At 45.8% G+C, this 22,020-nt stretch overlaps 8 pseudogenes; 3 read left to right on the top strand and 5 right to left on the bottom strand.

Moving 5' to 3' along the window:
- The first annotated feature begins 9,388 nt into the window (after positions 1 to 9,388).
- LOC143928733 (5S ribosomal RNA) lies at positions 9,389 to 9,507 on the top strand (annotated as a pseudogene).
- Positions 9,508 to 10,861: 1,354 nt separating this feature from the next.
- LOC143928871 (5S ribosomal RNA) lies at positions 10,862 to 10,980 on the top strand (annotated as a pseudogene).
- Positions 10,981 to 11,302: 322 nt separating this feature from the next.
- On the top strand, positions 11,303 to 11,421 carry LOC143928940 (5S ribosomal RNA; annotated as a pseudogene).
- Positions 11,422 to 16,654: 5,233 nt separating this feature from the next.
- LOC143928765 (5S ribosomal RNA) lies at positions 16,655 to 16,773 on the bottom strand (annotated as a pseudogene).
- Positions 16,774 to 16,933: 160 nt separating this feature from the next.
- LOC143928989 (5S ribosomal RNA) lies at positions 16,934 to 17,052 on the bottom strand (annotated as a pseudogene).
- Positions 17,053 to 17,151: 99 nt separating this feature from the next.
- LOC143928724 (5S ribosomal RNA) lies at positions 17,152 to 17,270 on the bottom strand (annotated as a pseudogene).
- A 103-nt stretch (positions 17,271 to 17,373) lies between these two features.
- LOC143928855 (5S ribosomal RNA) lies at positions 17,374 to 17,492 on the bottom strand (annotated as a pseudogene).
- A 695-nt stretch (positions 17,493 to 18,187) lies between these two features.
- LOC143929102 (5S ribosomal RNA) lies at positions 18,188 to 18,306 on the bottom strand (annotated as a pseudogene).
- Between the last annotated feature and the right edge of the window lie 3,714 nt (positions 18,307 to 22,020).

Here is a 22,020-nt window from a genome sequence, read left to right as displayed (position 1 = left end):
AATGTATACAGAAAGGCTAGCGTGTACAGAAGACAGAACTTTATTTTTTGCTAATGCAACTACTTCTAAATCATGTAAAGAGTTACAGTGCTTTTTTCATATTTTGGTGCTGTTAAAAAGTCACTGGTGTGTTGTCAGTGGTGATATCAATGTGACAGTTAATGTGGAGAATTACAAATATACAAAATAGAGCAAAAGAGTGCTAAGTTTATTTTGTTAAGTCATTGACTGATAGACGTTCAGTAATTGGATGTTATTGGTTTCGCAGTACATGGTTTATTTTGATGTAAGATAGTTTTATTCTCTACCTATAGCCGAGTTTTAGACGACTTTATTATTAGCATTAGTCGCATTATTCATATTTATTATGCAGAGTGTAAGTATTGTAGTGAGACGATATTGCTTTTGAAAGATTTGTATTATTATACATAGCATTGTTAGTAGACCAATAGGACAACTTACATGGCTTAATATTGCAGAGCGTAATTTAACAGGAAAGAAATCCAAAGCGTTAGTTGCAGTACCTTCATAAAACTGAGTAATCGCTGCATTACTCTAAATTTAAAAGTTGTTCCGGTAGCACTGAGAAGACTGATATTAGATGAGTGATCTACACATTTCGTTTACTATTGCAGAGAGATACCGGTTAAATGTTAATATCTTAATATGTAATGTGCTGCGTGTAAGGTAGAAATAAGATGGTTTTGTGTGAGTTGGTTTACCAGGATTTAGAGATCGTAATCTGGTTATTCTAATAATAAATATAGCAAAATAACTCAGATTAATATTGAGACAGTATATACAGGTCGGGTTTAAGTGGAAATACACGAAATAAGAGCAACGACGAGTTTAGGTTTTTATCAATCAGGTTCATTACGTGTCTTTAATCATGTAGTGAATATACCCCAAATATAGCATAATGAAGAGAAAGGATAATAACTGGCAAAGGATGACATGGCAAAAAGACAAACTGCATTAGAAATGTGAATGTGAATTAGACATGAAATGTCAATCCCCATTGGTTACTTACAGGTAACCATTAATAAAGTTAACACGGCTACGTACAGCAAAGTTTCAGCTAAGCAGCTAAATATTCCTTAATATTGCAGAGCTTATGTATTGCAGGGGAAAAGAGATCGGAAGTTTGTTGCAATAGCTTCAAAATGACTGAGAAATCATTTCATTACTCTAAATGCAAAAGTTATCCCGGTAGCACTGAGTGGACTGATATTAGACGAGTTATCGTTGTAGTACAAATTCAGTTTCCTATAGCAGAGATATACCAGCTAAATGTGAGAAGAGCAATTAAACTGTTCACATCGATAGCATTGTATTACTCTTAATATGTGCAGCGTGTAAAGAAGCAAAAGATGGTTTTGTTTTATCCTAAAATTAGCAGTATACGTAATAAAGGTGAGTAGGTAACCTGGATTTAGACATAGCAAACTCTATAATCTAATTTAGCAAAATTAGAAAGGATAATATTGAGACAGTATATACAGGTCGAGTTTAAGTGGAAATACACAAAATATCTAGCTTACCTTTACATTGTTCAATAGAGCGTTGCAAAGTAATACCAAGGCAAAATGTTGGAATAGCAATTAGATGAGATGATTGCTGTAATCATGAAATATCAGCAAATATAAGCAACGTGTCTCAAAGAGACAAATTGCATTAGAGATGTGAGATAGACATGAAATGTCAATACCCATTGGTTACTTACATGTAACCATTAATACAGTTAATGCGGCTACATACAGCAAAGTGTGAGCTAAGCAGCTAAAGGGTATACATTATATAAGAGTAAATTGACGTAGCTTGTAAATTCCAACGTGTAAATCGTTCCATTAATTTTGTTACGCACGAAGACGGCTTACACTGACTGTTTTCCGTTTCCACTGGTTATCGGCATAATGTATCAGTAACCCTGAACATTAATAGTGATAGACAGTTTACATTAGGATGTATGCTTAATGTGATTGTAAAATAGTTGCATTATGTGTTATTAATGTAATCAAACTTTATTGCTATCCTTTGGTACTGCAACCACTTCTCAATCAAGTAAACCGTCCCACTGCTTTTCTCACATTTTGCTGCTGTTAAAAAATGGGTTGCCAGTGTTATGTGTTACAAATGGTTATCAGTGTGACAGTTAATGTGGAGAAGACGTAATACACAAAATAGAGTCAGAAAGAGAATCCTATTGCATAGAGGTAGAGAGATGGTTGCATTACTCTTAATGTGCAGTGTGTAAAAGGTTTTAAAAAGATGGTTTTGTGTGAAGTTTGCTTTAACGTAAAATTACCTGTACATTATAACTATGGTTACGTTTACAATGATTTAGAGATAGTAATCTCTATAATATAATAATAAGTATATTGAGGCAGTATATATAGGTCGAGATAAAGTGAATACACAAAAGGGTTCAAGGGATAGTTGCAAAGTAATATCCTCATTAAGGCAGAATGTCGGAATAGCAATGAGATTAGATGGTTGCAACATAACACGAAATATGAGTACGGCTAAAATACAGAAAAACAGTACATAATTTAAGAGTACCGTAGAATATAGTATAAATGATTTAAGATTAAATTGACTTTGCTTGAAAAAATCTAAGTTTAAACCGTAGCGTAAATCGTAAATTTATCAGCTAAGTTAACTCTGAGATTATGATTAATTTGACAGTTCCATTACGCGGTCCTTTTCACTGGTTTAATCATAATGTAATATCAGTAATTGCTATCAGTAAATGTTAAAATTTTAAGACGGTTTAAATTAGGATGTGGAATTGATATGGATTTAAAAGCGGTACATTATTTTTCTGAAACATATGGCAGAAAGACGGCTTACACTGCTTTTCTCACATTTTGCTGCGGTAAAAAGGAATGTTTTGTCACTGGGTTGAGCAATAAAACAGTTTTATTAAGATGTAAGACTAGTTTTATTCTCTACATATATGCTTTTCAGAGAGTTGTATAATATAGACGACCAATAGGACATTTAAATGGCTTAATATTGCAGGGAGGAAGTATCGCTGTTCAACGGTAAGAGATTGAAAGCTTAGCTTGATAGTCTAAATTTAAAGGATATGCCGGTACCACTGAGAAAGCTTATATTAGACTAGTTGTTCTTTGCCTTACACAATCCTATTATTATTATTATTAATAAGATCCTAGTGCAGAGAGATACTCAGTTAATGTCAGAGATACTCGGTTAATGTCAGAAAAGCAATAAAACTGTTGATGTGGATGATTAAAATCGTGTAGTGAGTATAATCTATATTTAGCATAAGAATGAAAAGGCATAACATGGCAATGAGACAAACTCCATTAGCGATGTGAGCTAGATGAAATGATGAAATGTGTCTGTATATCCAAGATTGTCTTCTGTTATCACTTAGCCTACCCTCTAAATTCACTAGCCTCTCTATATACACGAGCATGTTTTCTGTTTCTGTATACATTACTCTGTCTTCTTTATACCCTGGCCTGTCTTCTATATACACTACGCTCTCTGTTATACACTAGTTTTTCTGTATACACTAGCCGGTCTTCTGCATACAATAGCCTGTCTTCGGTATACACTAGCCTATTTTCTGAATACACTGGCCCGTCTTCTGTCTTCTTTATGCCCTAGCCTGTCTTCTGTATACATTAGTCTCTCTGTATAAACTAGCATCTCTCTATACCCCAAACTGTCCTCTGTAAACACTTGTCTCTCTTTATAGCCTGTCTAGCCTTTCTTCTGTACACACTAGCTTCTCTGTATACACTAACCAGGCTTCTATATAAAATAGCTTCACTGTATGCACTAGCCTCTCTGTAGAAGCCAGCCTTTATTCGGTATTCACTAGCCTTTCTTCTGTATGCTGTAGTCTTCTATATATACTAGCTTCTCTGTACACCCTTGCATCTCTGTAAACACTGTGTAAACTAGCCAGTCTTATGCATACACTCGCCGACTGTATACACCAGACTCTCTGAATACACTAAACCCTCTGTATACCACAGCCTGTCTTCTGTATACACTAGACTGTAAAAATTAGCTAGAATACACCAGCCTGTCTTCTGTACCCACTAGACTCTCTGTATACACTACCCAGTCTTCTGTATACACTGTCAGCTTTGATGTATACCCAAGCCTGTCTTCTGTATACACTCGACTCTCTCTATACACTAACCTCTCTATATACACTAACATCTTTGTATATACTAGCCTCTCTTTAAACTAGCCTCTCTTTAAACTAGCCTCTCTGTGTACCCCAGCCTCACTGTTTACTCTAGCATCTCTGTATACTCAAGCTTATCTGCATACACAAGTCTGTATTCTGTATTCACTAGCCTTTCTTCTGTATGCTGTAGTCTTCTATATACACTAGCTTCTCTGTAAACCCTTGCATCTCTGTAAACACTGTGTGAACTAGCCAGTATTATGTATACACTCGCCGACTGTATACACTAGACTCTCTGAATACACTAAACCCTCTGTATACCACAGCCTGTCTTCTGTATACACTAGACTGTAAAAACTAGCTAGAATACACCAGCCTGTCTTCTGATAGGGAGTAAGAGCAGCCTGATGCATACTTACATGCCTTTCAGATACACACGCTCAGTGAAGCCTGGTTCTCCCAGATGACTCATGTCTCCACTGCAATCTCTGCCACAATGAAGGTAATACAGGGGTCCCAGACAGCTCCGATGGCAATTCCCTCCCCCCCTTGATACCGGCAGTCCTCGTGCACGCGCGCCAAGCACGCTCCCGTGCTAATGGAGGAGGCAGGAGTGTGATTCGAGCTGCGTCGTTCGGTGTGCACGGCGCTGTACAGCGCAGGCGCCAGGCGGCAGTTTTACAGCCCAGGGCATCAGGGGGCTGTAAGTGGAGACACAGGAGCTGTGGGCAGTAAGCATCCCAAGGGATTGGATCCAGGCAAACCTAAGACACCTACTCAGCATCAGGTTGTGCAGTTTAAGCATATATATTTATTGTGAGACTTTAAGCACAACAGTGATTGCACTTTGTACTAGTACCTCTGCTTTGTAGCTTAGGACTATGTCTCCTCGTAAGAGGGTCTCAGGGGGAGATAACAAGGACACTGGTAAGTCACCGCCTAGGTCTAGGGGTTCTAAAAATGCCTGTAGGTTACCATCCCCCCCCCTGCAAGACTGGAGTCAGCCTCACAGGATGAGTCAGTGCCCCTGTCAGGATTTGCAGCATCTCCTAATATTTCAGCCCCGGTATACATCACTGAGGACTCCCTTAGGGCTACATTGGAGGGTTTTGAAGGGAGAATCATGAATTTTATTTCAGCTTCCCTGAAAGATAGCAGGAAAAGGGGTAGATCCCCTCCCTCTGCTGAGATTCCTCTTTCAGATGACACTTCTGACAATGAGGAGAGATCCCTATCTTGGGACAGGAATCTTGAGCAGTCGGATGAATCAGAGGAAGAGGAGAGAGTCCCCTCCTCCCAGGCTCTCAGAAAACAGGTGCAGTATTATACTGAATTGGTGCGTACCACATTCAGAATGCCTGCTGCTGAGATCGCTACGTCCTCTGTTTCTTCCCTGGGAGTCAGGAAAGTCCCACAACCTGCCTTTTCCTTTCCAATTAATCCCTTAATGGATAAATTGTTGTATGAGGATTGGGGACATCCCGATAAACAATTTGCTCCTCCTAAAAGGTTTTCTATGCTTTATCCTCTGGAGGAAAGTTTCACCAAGAAATGGGGGGTCCCATCTGTCGATGCAACTGTTTCTTGCATGAATAGAAACCTGACCTGTCCTTTGGATAATGCTCAGGTATTTAAAGATCCAACTGATAAGAAGCTGGAAACATTATTAAAAGCCTCCTTTTCCATGACTGGCACTGTAGTGCAACCTACAGTCGCAGCTGTGGGGTTGTGTCAGTTCCTCAAGGAACAGGTTAAGCAGATGCTTGGCCTCCTTCCCAGTGAGGAAGTGGAGAATTATGCAGAAATACCTCAAATTCTGTGTTTCATGATTGATGCGATTTTGGATTCTGTCCAACAAGCATCTCGTTTGTCTCTCCTGTTGGTACACATGCGAAGGGCCCTATGGCTAAAGAATTGGGCAGCTGAGCTATCATGCAAGAAGCATTTGATTGGGTTCCCGTTTAAAGGGGAACGTTTGTTTAAAGAAGAATTAGACAAATTCGTCCAAAAAATTTCAGGGGGTAAATCTACTCTCCTTCCAGTCAAAAGGAGCAAACGTCCATCATTTAGGCGTTCTCTCTCTCCCGGAGCATCAAGCTCTAAGCAGTGGCGACGGCCTTCTCAACCCCCCTCTACAGGAAAGGCTCAAGGCCGGGCCCAGGGGCAGAAGAAATCCTGGGGGCAAAAGCCTGCCAAGCAGAGCCCGAAAGCTTCCTTGTGAAGGGGCGCCCCCGCTCGGCCAAGTGGGGGGAAGGCTCCTGCAGTTTGCAGAAGCCTGGCGGGAAGAGATCCGGGACGAGTGGGTGGTCTCTTTGGTATCCCTGGGCTACAAGCTGGAGTTTCAGGAGATTCCACCTTCTCGCTTTCTAAGGTCAAGGATCCCCAGGGACCCAGTAAAGCAAAGACCTCTATTTCTGGCCTTAGATCACTTACTATCCCAGGGGGTGATAGTAGAAGTGGACCCAAAAGAACAGGGTTCAGGGTTTTACTCGAATCTCTTCACCGTTCCAAAGCCAAATAGAAGTGTCAGACCTATCCTGGATCTGAAGGATCTGAACCGTTTTTTACGCATCCGGTCCTTCTGAACACAGTCAATTCGCACTGTGGTCTCCTCCCTGCAAGGGGGAGAGTTTATGGCATCAATAGACATCAAGGATGCATATCTCCATGTGCCAATTTTTCCCGCACACCAAAAGTATCTAAGGTTCGCGGTAGAGCGGCGCCATTTTCAATTTGTGGCCTTGCCATTCGGGCTAGCTACGGCCCCTCGAGTCTTCACAAAGATTCTGGACCCTCTCTTGGCAAACCTAAGAGCTCAGGGTATAGCCGTCATGGCTTATCTAGACGATTTGCTTCTCATAGAGAAAACAGTAGCGCTCCTGAACCACAGTGTTACCAGAACAATAGAACAGCTGGAACGCCTTGGTTAGATTATAAACCTAGAAAAGTCGTCCCTACAGCCTGCTACCAGGTTGGAATACCTGGGTATGGTTATCGACACTGCTCAGGGCAAGGTGTTTCTACCAAGGCCAAAAGCCTTGGCCATTGGGGATCTGGTGCGCCTAATTCTGGGCAGAAGATCTTCCCCCATTCGGTTGTGCATGAGACTGTTAGGGAAAATGGTCGCCTCCTTCGAGGCCATTCCATTCGCCCAGTTCCACTCAAGGCCTCTGCAAAGATGCATCCTTGCGGCTTGGAACAGGAAGCCCCAGTCCTTGGATCTTCCTATGCGTCTATCCCCAGGGACACGCAAGAGTCTCGTCTAACGAGTCTAAGAGTCTCGTTACAAACCGAGAATTTGCTGAAAGGCAAAACTTTTCTTCCTCTTCCATGGAAGATTATTATGACAAATGGCAGCCTGACAGGCTGGGGAGCAGTGTTGGAGGAGACGTGCTCGCAGTGGAAATGGTCTGTGATCCAGAAGCTATTGCCCATAAATGTCTTGGAGATCCAGGCAGTTTATATGGCTCTCATAAACTGTTCTTTCAGACTACGGGGTCTCCCTGTTCGAGTTCAGTCCGACAATGGCCTATATCAATCACCAGGGTGGTACCAGGAGTCTGGTTGCGCAAAAAGAGGTGAATCGCATACTTGTCTGGGCAGAAAGGAATGTTCCATGCCTTTCTGCAGTCTTCATTCCAGGAGTGGAAAATTTGCAGGCAGATTTTCTGCGCCGCCAGCAGTTGTGCCTAGGAGAATGGGCTCTGCACCCCGACGTGTTTTGGAACATATGTCGCAGGTGGAGTACTCCAGACGTAGATCTGTTTGCGTCCAGGTTCAACAGAAAACTGGACAAATTCGTGTCAAGGACAAGAGATACACTCGCTCAGGGGTCGAATGCTCTGACAGTTCCCTGGGATCAGTACAATTTGATTTATACCTTCCCCCCGTGCCCGCTTCTGCCGCGGTTCCTGGGAAGAGTCTAGAGGGAAACAAAGTCACTTCTTTTGGTAGCCCTGGCTTGGCCCAGGCGACCGTGGTACGCAGAGATCATGAAGTTGGCAGTAGGCAGGCTGTGGATCCTCCCTCTCCGGCCAGATCTGCTCTCACAGGGTCCAATTTACCATGCTGCTTTACACAGTCTGAATTTGACGGTTTGGCTGCTGAGACCCACATTCTGAGAGACCGTGGGCTTTCGGGGCCAGTCCTTTCTACTCTGGTCAATGCCAGAAAGCCGGCCTCCAGGCTTATTTACTACAAAATCTGGAGGGCATATGTTTCCTGTTGTGAACTCAGGGAATGTCATCCTAGAAAGTATGTCATTAGCAGGATCTTGGCCTTCCTCCAGTTAGGCCTAGAAATTAATTTGGCCGTAAGCACTATCAAGGTGCATATTTCGTCCTTGTCAGTGTTTTTTCAGAAACCACTTGCATCACATTCCCTGGTGCGGGCTTTCATCCAGGGGGCTATGAGGATAAGGCTGCCAGTCAAACCTCCGGTATGCCCATGGGATCTGAATTTGGTTCTCTCAGCTTTGCAGGGGCAACCTTTTGAACCTTTGCATCAGGCTTCGTTAGTGAAAGCGCACTCAACTAGGGCTGTAAGTGCTTCTTGGGCAGTGCATCACCAGGCCTCCCTGGCTCAGATCTGTAAGGCTGCAACTTGGTTATCAGTCCACACATTCACCAGATTTTATCAGGTGGATGTCAGAGGGCAAGAGGATATCGCCTTTGGGCGCAGTGTACTGTAGGCTGCAGTTTAGGTCCTTCGGTCCTTGGCGGTCTATATATTATGATCTGTGTCTCCCTCCCCTGAATCTGAGCATTGCTTTGGGTCATCCCACTATGTAATGAAGCTCCTGTGTCCCGTGATGTATGATCAAGAAAATAGGATTTTTATATACAGCTTACCTGTAAAATCCTTTTCTTGAGAGTACATCACGGGACACAGCGCTCCCACCCCTCTTGGGTTTTACGTGGTTTCCTATTGCTTTGCTACAAAACTGAGGTGCCTCCCATATGGAAGGGGTTATATAGGGGAGGAATTCTCCTTAATTGGGGGTTAACCAGTGTCCACTCACCAGAGGTGCCTATATAACCCACTATGTAATGAAGCTTCTGTGTCCCGTGATGTACTCTCAAGAAAAGGATTTTACAGGTAAGCTGTATATAAAAATCCTATTTTTTATGTTGTTGGCGTTGACCTGTTTTTTTTTGCTTGTTTCCCAAGATGACCATCTTGGCGTTTGTCAAGAGGGTGAGAGTGCCCAAAGAAAGTGCCTACGGCCAAATCACCCTGAAAGTGCCCGATCTTGTCTGATCTCGGAGGCTAAGCATTGTCGGGCCTGATTAGTAACTGGAAGGGAGACCGACTGGGAATACCAGGTGCCGTAGGCTTCTTTTTATGTTGCTGGCGTTGACATGTTTTTTTTTTCCGCTTGTTTCCCAAGGTGACCATCTTGGCATTTGTCAAGAGGGCTGAGAGAGCCCAAAGAAATCTCCTACGGCCACATCACCCTGAAAGCCCCCGATCTTATCTGATCTCAGAGGTTAAGCAGGGTCCAGCCTGGATAGTACCTAATTACAGGTGCCGTAGGAATCTTTTTATATTGTTGGCTTTGACCTGTTTTTTTTCGCTTGTTTCCCAAGGTGACCATTTTAGCATCTGTCAAGAGTTTTGAGTATGTCCCAAAGCGTTTGCCTAAGGCCCCATCACCCTGAAAGCGCCCGATCTCAGAGGCTAAGCAGGGTCAGGGCCAGATGGGAGACCGCCAGGGTCTATGTTGTTGGCGTTGACCTGTTTTTTTTCACTTGTTTCCCAAGATGACCATCTTGGCATTTGTTAAGAGGGTTGAGAGTGTCTGAATAGAACACCTATGGCCACATCACCCTGAAAGCGCACAATCTCATCTGATCTCAGAGGCCTAGCAGTGTACGGCCTGGTTAATACCTGTATGGGAGACCATCTGTGAATACCAGGTGCCGTAGGCTTCTTTTTATGTTGTTGGTGTTGACCTGTTTATTTTCGCTTGTTTCCCAAGGTGACCATCTTGGCGTTTAACAAGAGGGTCCAGAGTGCCCAAAGAGACCACCTACGGCCCCATCACCCTGAAAGCACCCAATCTTGTCTGATCTCGGAGGCTAAGCAGTGTCAGGCCTGGTTAATACCAGTACGGGAGAACGTCTGGGAATAACAGGTGCCGTAGGCTTCTTTTTATGTTATTGGCCTTGACCTGGTTTCTTTTTTCACTTGTTTCCCAAGGTGACCATCTTGGCATTTGTCAAGAGGGTTGAGAGTGCCCAAAGAGATCACCTACGGCCCCATCACCATGAAAGCACCCAATCTTGTCTGATCTCGGAGGCTAAACAGTGTCGGGCCTGGTTAGTACCTGGATGGGAGACCGCCTGGGATTTCTCAATGCCATATGCTTTTTTTTTTAAGTTGTTGGCATTGACTTAGTTTTTTTTTGCTTGTTTCCCAAGGTGACCATCTTGGCGTTTGTCAAGAGGGTTGAAAGTGCCTGAAGGGATTGCCTACGGGCACATCACCCTGAAAGCACCTGATCTCGTTTGATGTTGGAGGCTAAGAAGAGTCTGGCCTTGTTAGTACGTGGATGGGAGACCACCTGGGAATACCAGGTGTCGTAGGCTTCTTTTTATGTTGTTGGCGTTGACCTGTTTTTTTTTAGCTTGTTTCCCAAGGTCACCATCTTGGTGTTTGTCAAGAGGGTTGAGAGTGCCAGAAGAGATTGCCTATGGCCACATCACTCTGAAAGCACCCAATCTTGTCTGATCTTGGAGGCTAAGAAGAGTCAGGCCTGGTTAGTACCTGGATGGGAGACCACCTGGGAATACCAGTTATTGTAAGCTTCTTTTTATGTTGTTGGCGTTGATTCCTTTTTTTTTTTTTCGCTTGTTTCCCAAGGTGACCATCTTGGCATTTGTCAAGAGGGTTGAGAGTGCCCAAAGAGATCGCTTACAGCAGCATCACCCTGAAAAAGCCCTATCTCTTCTCATCTCTGAGGCTAAGAAGGGTTGGGCCTAGTTAGTACCTGGATGGGAGATGGCGTTGGAATACCAGGTGCCGTATTCTTCTTTTTATGTTGTTGACATTGACCTGTCTTTTTTCGCTTGTATCTCAAGGTGACTATCTTGGCATTTGTCAAGAGGGTTGAGAGTGCCCAAAGAGATTGCATATGGGCACATAACCCTGAAAGCGCCCGATCTCCTCTGATCTCAGAGGCTAAACAGGGTTGGGCCTTGCTAGTACCTGGATTGGAGACAACCTGGGAATACTAGGTGCTGTAGGCTTCTTTTTATGTTGTTGGCGTTGACTTGTTTTTGTTTTGTTTGTTTACCAAGGTGACCATCTTGGTGTTTGTCAAGAGGGTTGAGAGTGCCTGAAGAGCTTGCCTATGGCCACATAACCCTGAAAGCACCAGATCTCGTCTGATCTCAGAGACTAAACAGGGTCGGGCCTTGTTAATCCCTGGTGGATCCTAGGTCGTGGAGGCTGTTGTCTTATGCCGACCTTCAATCTAAATTTGATCTCCCACGACAGAGTTTTTATAGTTATTTACAGATACGACATTACGCCCAGACCATATCTTCTGACCTGCGCTTTTCTCCACCCTCCGCATTTGAGACTGTGATCCTAGCGGGCTCGGCCCAAAGGGGATTGGTATCAACCATCTATAAAATAATCAACGCTCCCCCTAAAGCTTTGAAAGGCAACCATACCTATATGCAAGTGGGAGGAGGCGTTGGGTGAGGAGATTACGGAGGAGCAGTGGCAGTTGATATGGTCCCAGGCCTCGAAAAGCTCGATGTGCACACTGTACCGGGAGAATGCGTATAAAATTTTATTTTTTTGGTATATGACCCCGGACGTTTTACATGCCATCTATCCCGCCTCATCCGACAGATGCTGGAGATGCCAGGCCCACAGGGGAACATTGTTCCACATTTACTGGCGGTGCCCCCTCGTGGTTCCCTTCTGGGAAGAGGTCCAGCGCCTCTTGACTACTGTACTAGATCAGCAAGTGACATTAGACCCTAATGCCCCGTACACACGAGCGGACTTTTCGACATCCAAACTCCGACGGACTGAGTCCGTCAGACTATCCGATCGTGTGTGGGCTGCAACGGACTTTAGCTTCGCTAAAGTCTGACGGACTTTAGAAATGAAGCATGCTTCAAATTTTCCAGACGGAACTCCGCCGGACCCGGTCCCCTTCGAAAAATCCGCTCGTGTGTGTGCTACCCTGACGGACTAAAACCGACGCTAGGGCAGCTATTGGCTACTGTCTATGAACTTCCTACGTCGAATCCAGTCGTACGTCATCACGTTCGACTCCGTCGGAGTTTGGTGTGATGGTGTGTGGTCAAGTCCGTTCGGTCGAAAAGTCCGCCAGAACTCCGGCGGAACTCCGCTAGAACTCCGTCGGAAGTCTGTCAGACTTAATCCCTCTCGTGTGTACGGGGCATAAGACTTTCCTGCTGGGCATCCCCTTTCCCAAATTGACAAAGTCCCGAAAGAAACTGTCGAGACATATCCTGACAGCGGCGAGGTGTCTCATTGCCCTGCATTGGAAAAAAGTACAGCCTCCCACCCTAGACGTGCTCCATACTAGAATTAGAGACGTGGAATTGATGGAGAGGATGACCGCCAGGATACAGGACCGGATAGAGGCTCATGACGTGGTTTGGAGCCCATGGAAACTTCGGGAGGACCAGCTGTGATTCGCTGCCGAGACCGCACACGAGTGAAATATTTGTAGATCTAAGCATATAGATATTGGGATCTCTCGCTGGCTAATGTGACGGTTGGCGCTATACTCTTGTATCCAGTGTTGGCCTGGTTGATCGGGGGGGAGTCTATTTGGCCAGGTCTATGCCTGTTCCAGAGGGCTGCCTGTGGATCGAAGGGCGGAAGATCCCATAGTTTGCGCATTTTCTTTCTTGTGGAACTATTCTAATGTAATGCGACATGATGTGTAATGCATTGTTGGAAACAATAAAAAGTTAATTGACAAAAAAAAATGAACATACTCCCTAAATGTACCTATCTTTTCCAAGCTCTTCTGATCCAGAGTCCAGTCCCGTTTTTTAAGCAAGCTCAATCCCTGCTCACTCAATTTAACTGGGACCACAAAAATCCCAGACTTAAGTGGTCACAGCTGACATTGTCTAAACAACAGGGAGGGTTGGTTCTCCCTGACTTGCGATGCTACTACCTGGCCTCCCATCTGGGGTGTGTATTGGACTGGAATGGAAACAAACTTTCTAAGCTCTGGGTGCAACTAGGACAATCTCACTCCCGAATTCCGCTAAGAAGCGCCATGTGGTGCTATAAGGATTTACCCACAGAATTGACGTCACATCCCACTATAGGGGCTTCATTGAAAGTCAGTCAACTGATCGCTACCCAAAACACACTCACGTCTTTGACTTCCCCCCTATTCCCTATACGTGACCATCCGAACGTTGAACCGGGGACCCACTTAGAAATTCCAACCTAGACCAATGGGTCTAAATTCGTCATTGATGGAAAATGGCCTTCTTTCTCAACCCTAACAGATCCCACAGGGCTTTTCCAACTGCCTTTTTGGAGAGCGGCGCAACAACATCATTTTCTCCATTCCATCCCCAATGCTCAAACTTTTGCCCGCCCTCAGATGGAGTTTGAGACTCTATGCAGGAGCGAAGGCCCTTTGGTCCACATTCTCTCTCAAACAGATCACCCACACTTAACCTGTCTGTCCAACTGGGAAAAGGACCTTAATTGCTCGTTTTCCCCAGCACAGAGACAACGCATTATCACTTTGGCTCTCAAAACCTCGCTGTGCACGAAGATAGAAACTTTAAACTTCTCACCAGGTGGTATTTGACACCATCAAAGCTGCATAAATAATTCCCCTCTTCCTCGAACTTATGCTGGAGGTGTGGAGAAGAAGAGGGCACGTTGCTCCACATTTTTTGGTCCTGCCCCAGCTTGGTGGACTTCTGGACAGAGATCCGATGCATAACACAAAAATTCTTGTACTTTATCCGTGCCTTGAATCATTATGATTGATGGAAGGCAGACTCACATTTGCGAATATACCTGTATCAAGTATTGTTCAGCTGCTTTTTGCTCTGTATTTCTCTGTTGCATTATGTACTCTGGGGACCGTCTTCCCCTGTTTGGAGAAAAAAAAAAGAAGCCTACGACAACTGGTATTCCCAGGCGGTCTCCCATCCAGGCATTAACCAGGCCCAACCCTGCTTAGCCTCCAAGATCAGATGAGATGGAACAGATTCAGGGTGATGTGGCTGTAGCCAATATCTTCAGGCACTTTCAACTCTCTTGACAAATGCCAAGATGGTCACCTTGGGAACAAGCGGAAAAAAATAGGTCAACAGCAACAACATAACAAGAAGCCTACGGCATCTGGAAATCCCAGGCGGTCTCCCATCCAGGGATTAAACTGGTCCCAACCCTGCTTAGCCTCTAAGATCAGATGAGATTGGGCTCTTTCAGGGTGATGTGGCCGTAGGAGATTTCTTCAGGCACTCTCAACCCTCTTGACTAACGCCAAGATGGTCACTTTGGGAAACAAACAAAAAAAAACAAGTTAACGCCAACAACATAAGAAGAAGTCTACAGCACCTAGTATTGGGAATACTAGGTGCTGTAGACTTCTTGTGGTCTCCCATCCAGGTATTAACAAGGCCCGACCCTGTTTAGTCTCTGAGATCAGAGGAGATCTGGTGCTTTCAGGGTTATGTGGCCATAGGCAAGCTCTTCAGGCACTCTCAACCCTCTTGACAAACACCAAGATGGTCACCTTGGTAAACAAACAAAACAAAAACAAATCAACGCCAACAACATAAAAAGAAGCCTACAGCACCTAGTATTCCCAGGTGGTCTCCAATCCAGGTACTAGCAAGGCCCAACCCTGTTTAGCCTCTGAGATCAGAGGAGATCGGGCGCTTTCAGGCTTATGTGCCCATATGCAATCTCTTTGGGCACTCTCAATCCTCTTGACAAATGCCAAGATAGTCACCTTGAGAAACAAGCGAAAAAAGACAGGTCAATGTCAACAACATAAAAAGAAGAATACGGCACCTGGTATTCCAACGCCATCTCCCATCCAGGTACTAACTAGGCCCAACCCTTCTTAGCCTCAGAGATGAGAAGAGATAGGGCTTTTTCAGGGTGATGCTGCTGTAAGCGATCTCTTTGGGCACTCTCAACCCCCTTGACAAATGCCAAGATGGTCACCTTGGCAAACAAGCGGAAAAAAACAAACTAATCAACGCCAACAACATAAAAAGAAGCCTACAATAACTGGTATTCCCAGGTGGTCTCCCAGTACTAACCAGGCCTGACTCTTCTTAGCCTCCAAGATCAGACAAGATTGGGTGCTTTCAGAGTGATGTGGCCATAGGCAATCTCTTCAGGCACTCTCAACCCTCTTGACAAACACCAAGATGGTGACCTTGGGAAACAAGCTAAAAAAAAACAGGTCAACGCCAACAACATAAAAAGAAGCCTATGACACCTGGTATTCCCGGGTGCTTTCAGGGTGATGTGCCCGTAGGCAATCCCTTCAGGCACTTTCAACCCTCTTGACAAGCGCCAAGATGGTCACCTTGGGAATCAAGCAACAACTTAAAAAAAAGCCTATGGCATTGAGAAATCCCAGGCGGTCTCACATCCTGGTACTAACCAGGTCCCAACCCTGCTTAGCCTCTGAGATCAAATGAGATTGGGCTCTTTCAGGGTGATGCAGCCATAGTAGATTTTTTTCAGGCACGCTCAACCCTCTTGACAAACGCCAAGATGGTCACCTTGGGAAGCAAACAAAAAATCAAGTCAACGCCAATAACATAAAAAGAAGCCCAGTATTAGCCCAGTAAGTATTCCCAGGTGGTCTCCCATCCAGGTATTAACAAGGCACGACCCTTTCTAGCCTCTGAGATCAGAGGAGATTGGGTGCTTTCACGGTGATGTGCCCATGGGCAATCTCTTTGGGCACTCTCATCCCTCTTGAAAAATGGCAAGATAGTCACCCTGGGAAACAAGCGAAAAAAAACAGGTCAACGCCAACAACATGAAAAGAAGAATACGGCACCTGGTATTCCAAGGCCATCTTCCATTCAAGTACTAACTAGGCCCAACCCTTCTTAGCCTCCAAGATCAGAAGAGATAGGGTGCTTTTAGGGTGATGCTGCTGTAAGCGATCTCTTTAAGCACTCTCTACCCTCTTGACAAATGCCAAGATGATCACTTCGGGAAACAAGCGAAAAAAAACAGGTCAACACCAACAACATAAAAAGAAGCCTGCGGCATCTGGAAAACCCAGGCGGTCTCCCATCCAGGTACAAACCAGGCCCAACCCTGCATAGCCTCTGAGACCAGACGAGATTGGGTGCTTTCAGGGTGTTGTGCCCGTAGGAAATTTCTTTGTGCACTCTCAACCCTCTTGACAAATGGCAAGATGGTCACCTTGGGAAAAAAAGGGAAAAAAAACAGGTCAACGCCGACAACTTAATGAGAATCCTACGGCACCTGGTATTCCCAGGCTGTCTCCCGTCCAGGTACTAACCAGGCCCATCGCTGCTTAGCCTCCAAGATCAGATGAGATTGGGCTCTCTCAGGGTGATTTGGCCGTAGGCACTCTCTTTGGGCACTCTGAAGCCTCTTGACAAAAGCCAAGATGCTCACCTTGGGAAAAAAGCTAAAAAAAACAGGTCAAAGCCAACAACATAAAAAGAAGCCTACGGCATCCGGTATTCCCAGGCGATCTCCCAATCAAGACACTAACCAGGCCACATCCTTCTATGGCACCTGGTCTTCCCAGGCAGTCTCCCATCCAGGTACTAACCAGGCCTGACACTGCTTAGCCTCTGAAATCAGACGAGATCGGATGCTTTCAGGGTGATGTGGCCATAAGCATTCTCCTCAAGACACGCCCAACCCTCTTGACAAACGCCAAGATGGTCGCCTTCAGAAACAAGCGAAAAAAACAGGTCAAAGCCAACAACATAAAAAGAAGCCTATGGCACCTGGTATTCCCAGGCGGTCTCCCATCCAGGTACTAACCAGGCCTGACACTGTTTAGCCTCCGAGATCAGACGAGATTGGGCGCTTTCAGGGTGATGGGGCCGTAGGTGATCTCTTCGGACACTCTCAACCCTCTTGACAAATGCCAAGATGGTCACCTTGGGAAACAAGTGAAAAAAAAAAAACAGGTCAAGGCCAATAACATAAAAAGAAGCCTACGGCACCTGTTATTCCCAGACGTTCTCCTATCCTGGTATTAACCAGGCCCGACACTGCTTAGCCTCCGAGATCAGACAAGATCGGGTGCTTTCAGGGTGATGGGGCCGTAGGTGATCTCTTTGGGCACTCTCGACCCTCTTGTTAAACGCCAAGATGGTCAACTTGGGAAACAAGCGAAAATAAACAGGTCAACACCAACAACATAAAAAGAAGCCTACGGCACCTGGTATTCACAGATGGTCTCCCATACAGGTATTAACCAGGCCGTACACTGCTAGGCCTCTGAGATCAGATGAGATTGTGCGCTTTCAATGTGATGTGGCCATAGGTGTTCTATTCAGACACTCTCAACCCTCTTGACAAATGCCAAGATGGTCATCTTGGGAAAAAAGTAAAAAAAAAACAGGTCAACGCCAACAACATAGACCCTGGCGGGCTCCCATCTGACCCTGACCCTGCTTAGCCTCTGAGATCGGGCGCTTTCAGGGTGATGTGGCCTAAGGCGAACGCTTCGGGACATACTCAAAACTCTTGACAGATGCTAAAATGGTCACCTTGGGAAACAAGCGGAAAAAAAACAGGTCAAAGCCAACAATATAAAAAGATTCCTACGGCACCTGTAATTAGGTACTATCCAGACCGGACCCTGCTTAGCCTCTGAGATCAGATGAGATCAGGCGCTTTCAGGGTGATGTGGCCGTAGGAGATTTCTTTGGGCTCTCTCAGCCCTCTTGACAAATGCCAAGATGGTCACCTTGGGAAACAAGCGGAAAAAAAAAACATGTCAACGCCAACAGCATAAAAAGAAGCCTACGGTACCTGGTATTCCCAGTCGGTCTCCCCTCCAGTTACTAATCAGGCCCGACAATGCTTAGCCTCCGAGATCAGACAAGATTGGGCACTTTCAGGGTGATTTGGCCGTAGGCACTTTCTTTGGGCACTCTCACCCTCTTGACAAACGCTAAGATGGTCATCTTGGGAAACAAGCAAAAAAAAACAGGTCAACGCCAACAACATAAAAAATAGGATTTTTATATACAGCTTACCTGTAAAATCCTTTTCTTGAGAGTACATCACGGGACACAGGAGCTTCATTACATAGTGGGTTATATAGGCACCTCTGGTGATTGGACACTGGTTAACCCCCAATTAAGGAAAATTCCTCCGCTATATAACCCCTCCCATATGGGAGGCACCTCAGTTTTGTAGCAAAGCAATAGGAAACCACGTAAAACCCAAGAGGGGTGGGAGCCCTGTGTCCCGTGATGTACTCTCAAGAAAAGGATTTTACAGGTAAGCTGTATATAAAAATCCTATTTTCTTGATCATACATCACGGGACACAGGAGCTTCATTACATAGTGGGATGTCCCAAAGCAATGCTCAGATTGAGGGGAGGGAGACACAGATCATAATATATAGACCGCCAAGGACCGGAGGACCTAAACTGCAACCTACAGTACACTGCGCCCAAAGGCGATATCCTCTTGCCCTCTGACATCCACCTGATAGAATCTGGTGAATGTGTGGACTGTTGACCAAGTTGCAGCCTTACAGATCTGAGCCAGGGAGGCCTGGTGATGCACTGCCCAAGAAGCACTTACAGCCCTAGTTGAGTGCGCTTTCACTTGAAAAGGAGGGATCTTCCCTTTAACACTATAGGCCTTGCCCTTACCACATCCAAAGTGTGCAAAGATTCTTCTTCTGCGGACTGTGGGTCCGGAAAAAAGGATGGTAGGCTTACATCTTGATTCAAATGGAATCCTGAAACCACCTTAGGCAGAAAGGACCTGTTGGGACGCATTACCACCCGGTCCTTATGAATAATTAGATACGGTTCTTTACTGGAGAGAGCTGCTAGTTCTGACACTCTTCTAGCCGTGGATATGGCTACCAAGAAAACCAATTTTTTAGTCAAAAGAACTAACGAAGCCTGATGCAAAGGTTCAAAAGGTTGCCCCTGCAAAGCTGAGAGAACCAAATTCAGATCCCATGGGCATACCGGAGGTTTGACTGGCGGCCTTATCCGCATAGCCCCCTGGATGAAAGCCCGCACCAGGGAATGCGATGCAAGTGGTTTCTGAAAAAACACTGACAAGGCCGAAATATGCACCTTGATAGTGCTTACGGCCAAATTCATTTCTAGGCCTGACTGGAGGAAGGCCAAGATCCTGCTAATGACATACTTTCTAGGATGACATTTCCTGAGTTCACAACAGGAAACATATGCCCTCCAGATTTTGTAGTAAATAAGCCTGGAGGCCGGCTTTCTGGCATTGACCAGAATAGAAAGGACTGGCAACGAAAAGCCCACGGTCTCTCAGAATGTGGGTCTCAGCAGCCAAACCGTCAAATTCAGACTGTGTGAAGCAGGACTGTGTAAAGCAGGACCCTGTGAGAGCAGATCTGGTTGGAGAGGGAGGATCCACGGCCTGCCTACTGCCAACTTCATGATCTCTGCGTACCACGGTCGCCTGGGCAAAGCAAGGGGCTACCAAAAGAACCGACTTTGTTTCCCTCTTGACTCTTCCCAGGAACCGCAACAGAAGCAGGCACGGGGGGAAGGCATAAATCAAATTGTACTGATCCCAGGGAACTGTCAGAGCATCCGACCCCTGAGCGAGTGTACCTCTTGTCCTTGACACAAATTTGTCCAGTTTTCTGTTGAACCTGGACGCAAACAGATCTACGTCTGGAGTACCCCACCTGCGATATGTTCCAAAACACGTCGGGGTGCAGAGCCCATTCTCCTGGGCACAACTGCTGGTGGCGCAGAAAATCCGCCTGCCAATTTTCCACTCCTGGAATGAAGACTGCAGAAAGGCATGGAACATGCCTTTCTGCCCAGACAAGTATGCGATTCACCTCTTTTTGCGCAACCAGACTCCTGGTACCGCCCTGGTGATTGATATAGGCCACTGCTGTGGCATTGTCGGACTGAACCCAAACAGGGAGACCCCGTAGTCTGAAAGACCAGTTTATGAGAGCCATATAAACTGCCCGGATCTCCAAGACATTTATGAGCAATAGCTTCTCGATTGCAGACCATTTCCACTGCGAGCACGTCTCCTCCAACACTGCTCCCCAGCCTGTCAGGCTGCCATTTGTCATAATAATCTTCCATGGAAGAGGAAGAAAAGTTTTGCCTTTCAGCAAATTCTCGGTTTGTAACGAGACTCTTAGACTCATTAGACGAGACTCTTGCGTGTCCCTGGGGATAGACGCATAGGAAGATCCAAGGACTGGGGCTTCCTGTTCCAAGCCGCAAGGATGCATCTTTGCAGAGGCCTTGAGTGGAACTGGGCGAATGGAACGGCCTCAAAGGAGGCGACCATTTTCCCTAACAGTCTCATGCACAACCGAATGGGGGAAGATCTTCTGCCCAGAATTAGGCGCACCAGATCCCCAATGGCCAAGGCTTTTGGCCTTGGTAGAAACACCTTGCCCTGAGCAGTGTCGATAACCATACCCAGGTATTCCAACCTGGTAGCAGGCTGTAGGGACGACTTTTCTAGGTTTATAATCCAACCTAGGCGTTCCAGCTGTTCTAGCGTTCTGGTAACACTGTGGTTCAGGAGCGCTACTGTTTTCTCTATGAGAAGCCAATCGTCTAGATAAGCCATGACGGCTATACCCTGAGCTCTTAGGTTTGCCAAGAGAGGGTCCAGAATCTTTGTGAAGACTCGAGGGGCCGTAGCTAGCCCGAACGGCAAGGCCACAAATTGAAAATGGCGCCGCTCTACCGCGAACCTTAGATACTTTTGGTGTGCGGGAAAAATTGGCACATGGAGATATGCATCCTTGATGTCTATTGATGCCATAAACTCTCCCCCTTGCAGGGAGGAGACCACAGTGCGAATTGACTGTATTCAGAAGGACCGGATGCGTAAAAAACGGTTCAGATCCTTCAGATCCAGGATAGGTCTGACACTTCCATTTGGCTTTGGAACGGTGAAGAGATTCGAGTAAAACCCTGAACCCTGTTCTTTTGGGTCCACTTCTACTATCACCCCCTGGGATAGTAAGTGATCTAAGGCCAGAAATAGCGGTCTGTGCTTTACTGGGTCCCTGGGGATCCTTGACCTTAGAAAGCGAGAAGGTGGAATCTCCTGAAACTCCAGCTTGTAGACCAGAGATACCGAAGAGATCACCCACTCATCCCGGATCTCTTCCCGCCAGGCTTCTGCAAACTGCAAGAGCCTTCCCCCCACTTGGCCGAGCGGGGGCGCCCCTTCACAAGGAAGCTTTCGGGCTCTGCTTGGCAGGCTTTCGCCCCCAGGATTTCTTCTGCCCCTGGGCCCGGCCTTGAGCCTTTCCTGTAGAGGGGGGTTGAGAAGGCCGTCGCCACTGCTTAGAGCTTGATGCTCTGGGAGAGAGAGAACGCCTAAATGATGGACGTTTGCTCCTTTTGACTGGAAGGAGAGTAGATTTACCCCCTGAAATTTTTTGGACGAATTTGTCTAATTCTTCTCCAAACAAACGTTCCCCTTTAAACGGGAACCCAATCAAATACTTCTTGCATGATAGCTCAGCTGCCCAATTCTTTAGCCATAGGGCCCTTCGCATGTGTACCAACTGGAGAGACCAACGAGATGCTTGTTGGACAGAATCCAAAATCGCATCAATCATGAAACACAGAAT

Source organism: Lithobates pipiens, unplaced genomic scaffold, assembly GCF_037356315.1.
Source record: "Lithobates pipiens isolate NorthernLeopardFrog02 unplaced genomic scaffold, aLitPip1_a1.2 Scaffold_23, whole genome shotgun sequence".
Lineage (NCBI taxonomy): Eukaryota > Metazoa > Chordata > Amphibia > Anura > Ranidae > Lithobates > Lithobates pipiens.
Note: the sequence above shows the minus strand (reverse complement) of the source record. Positions and strands in the feature narration are given on the sequence as shown.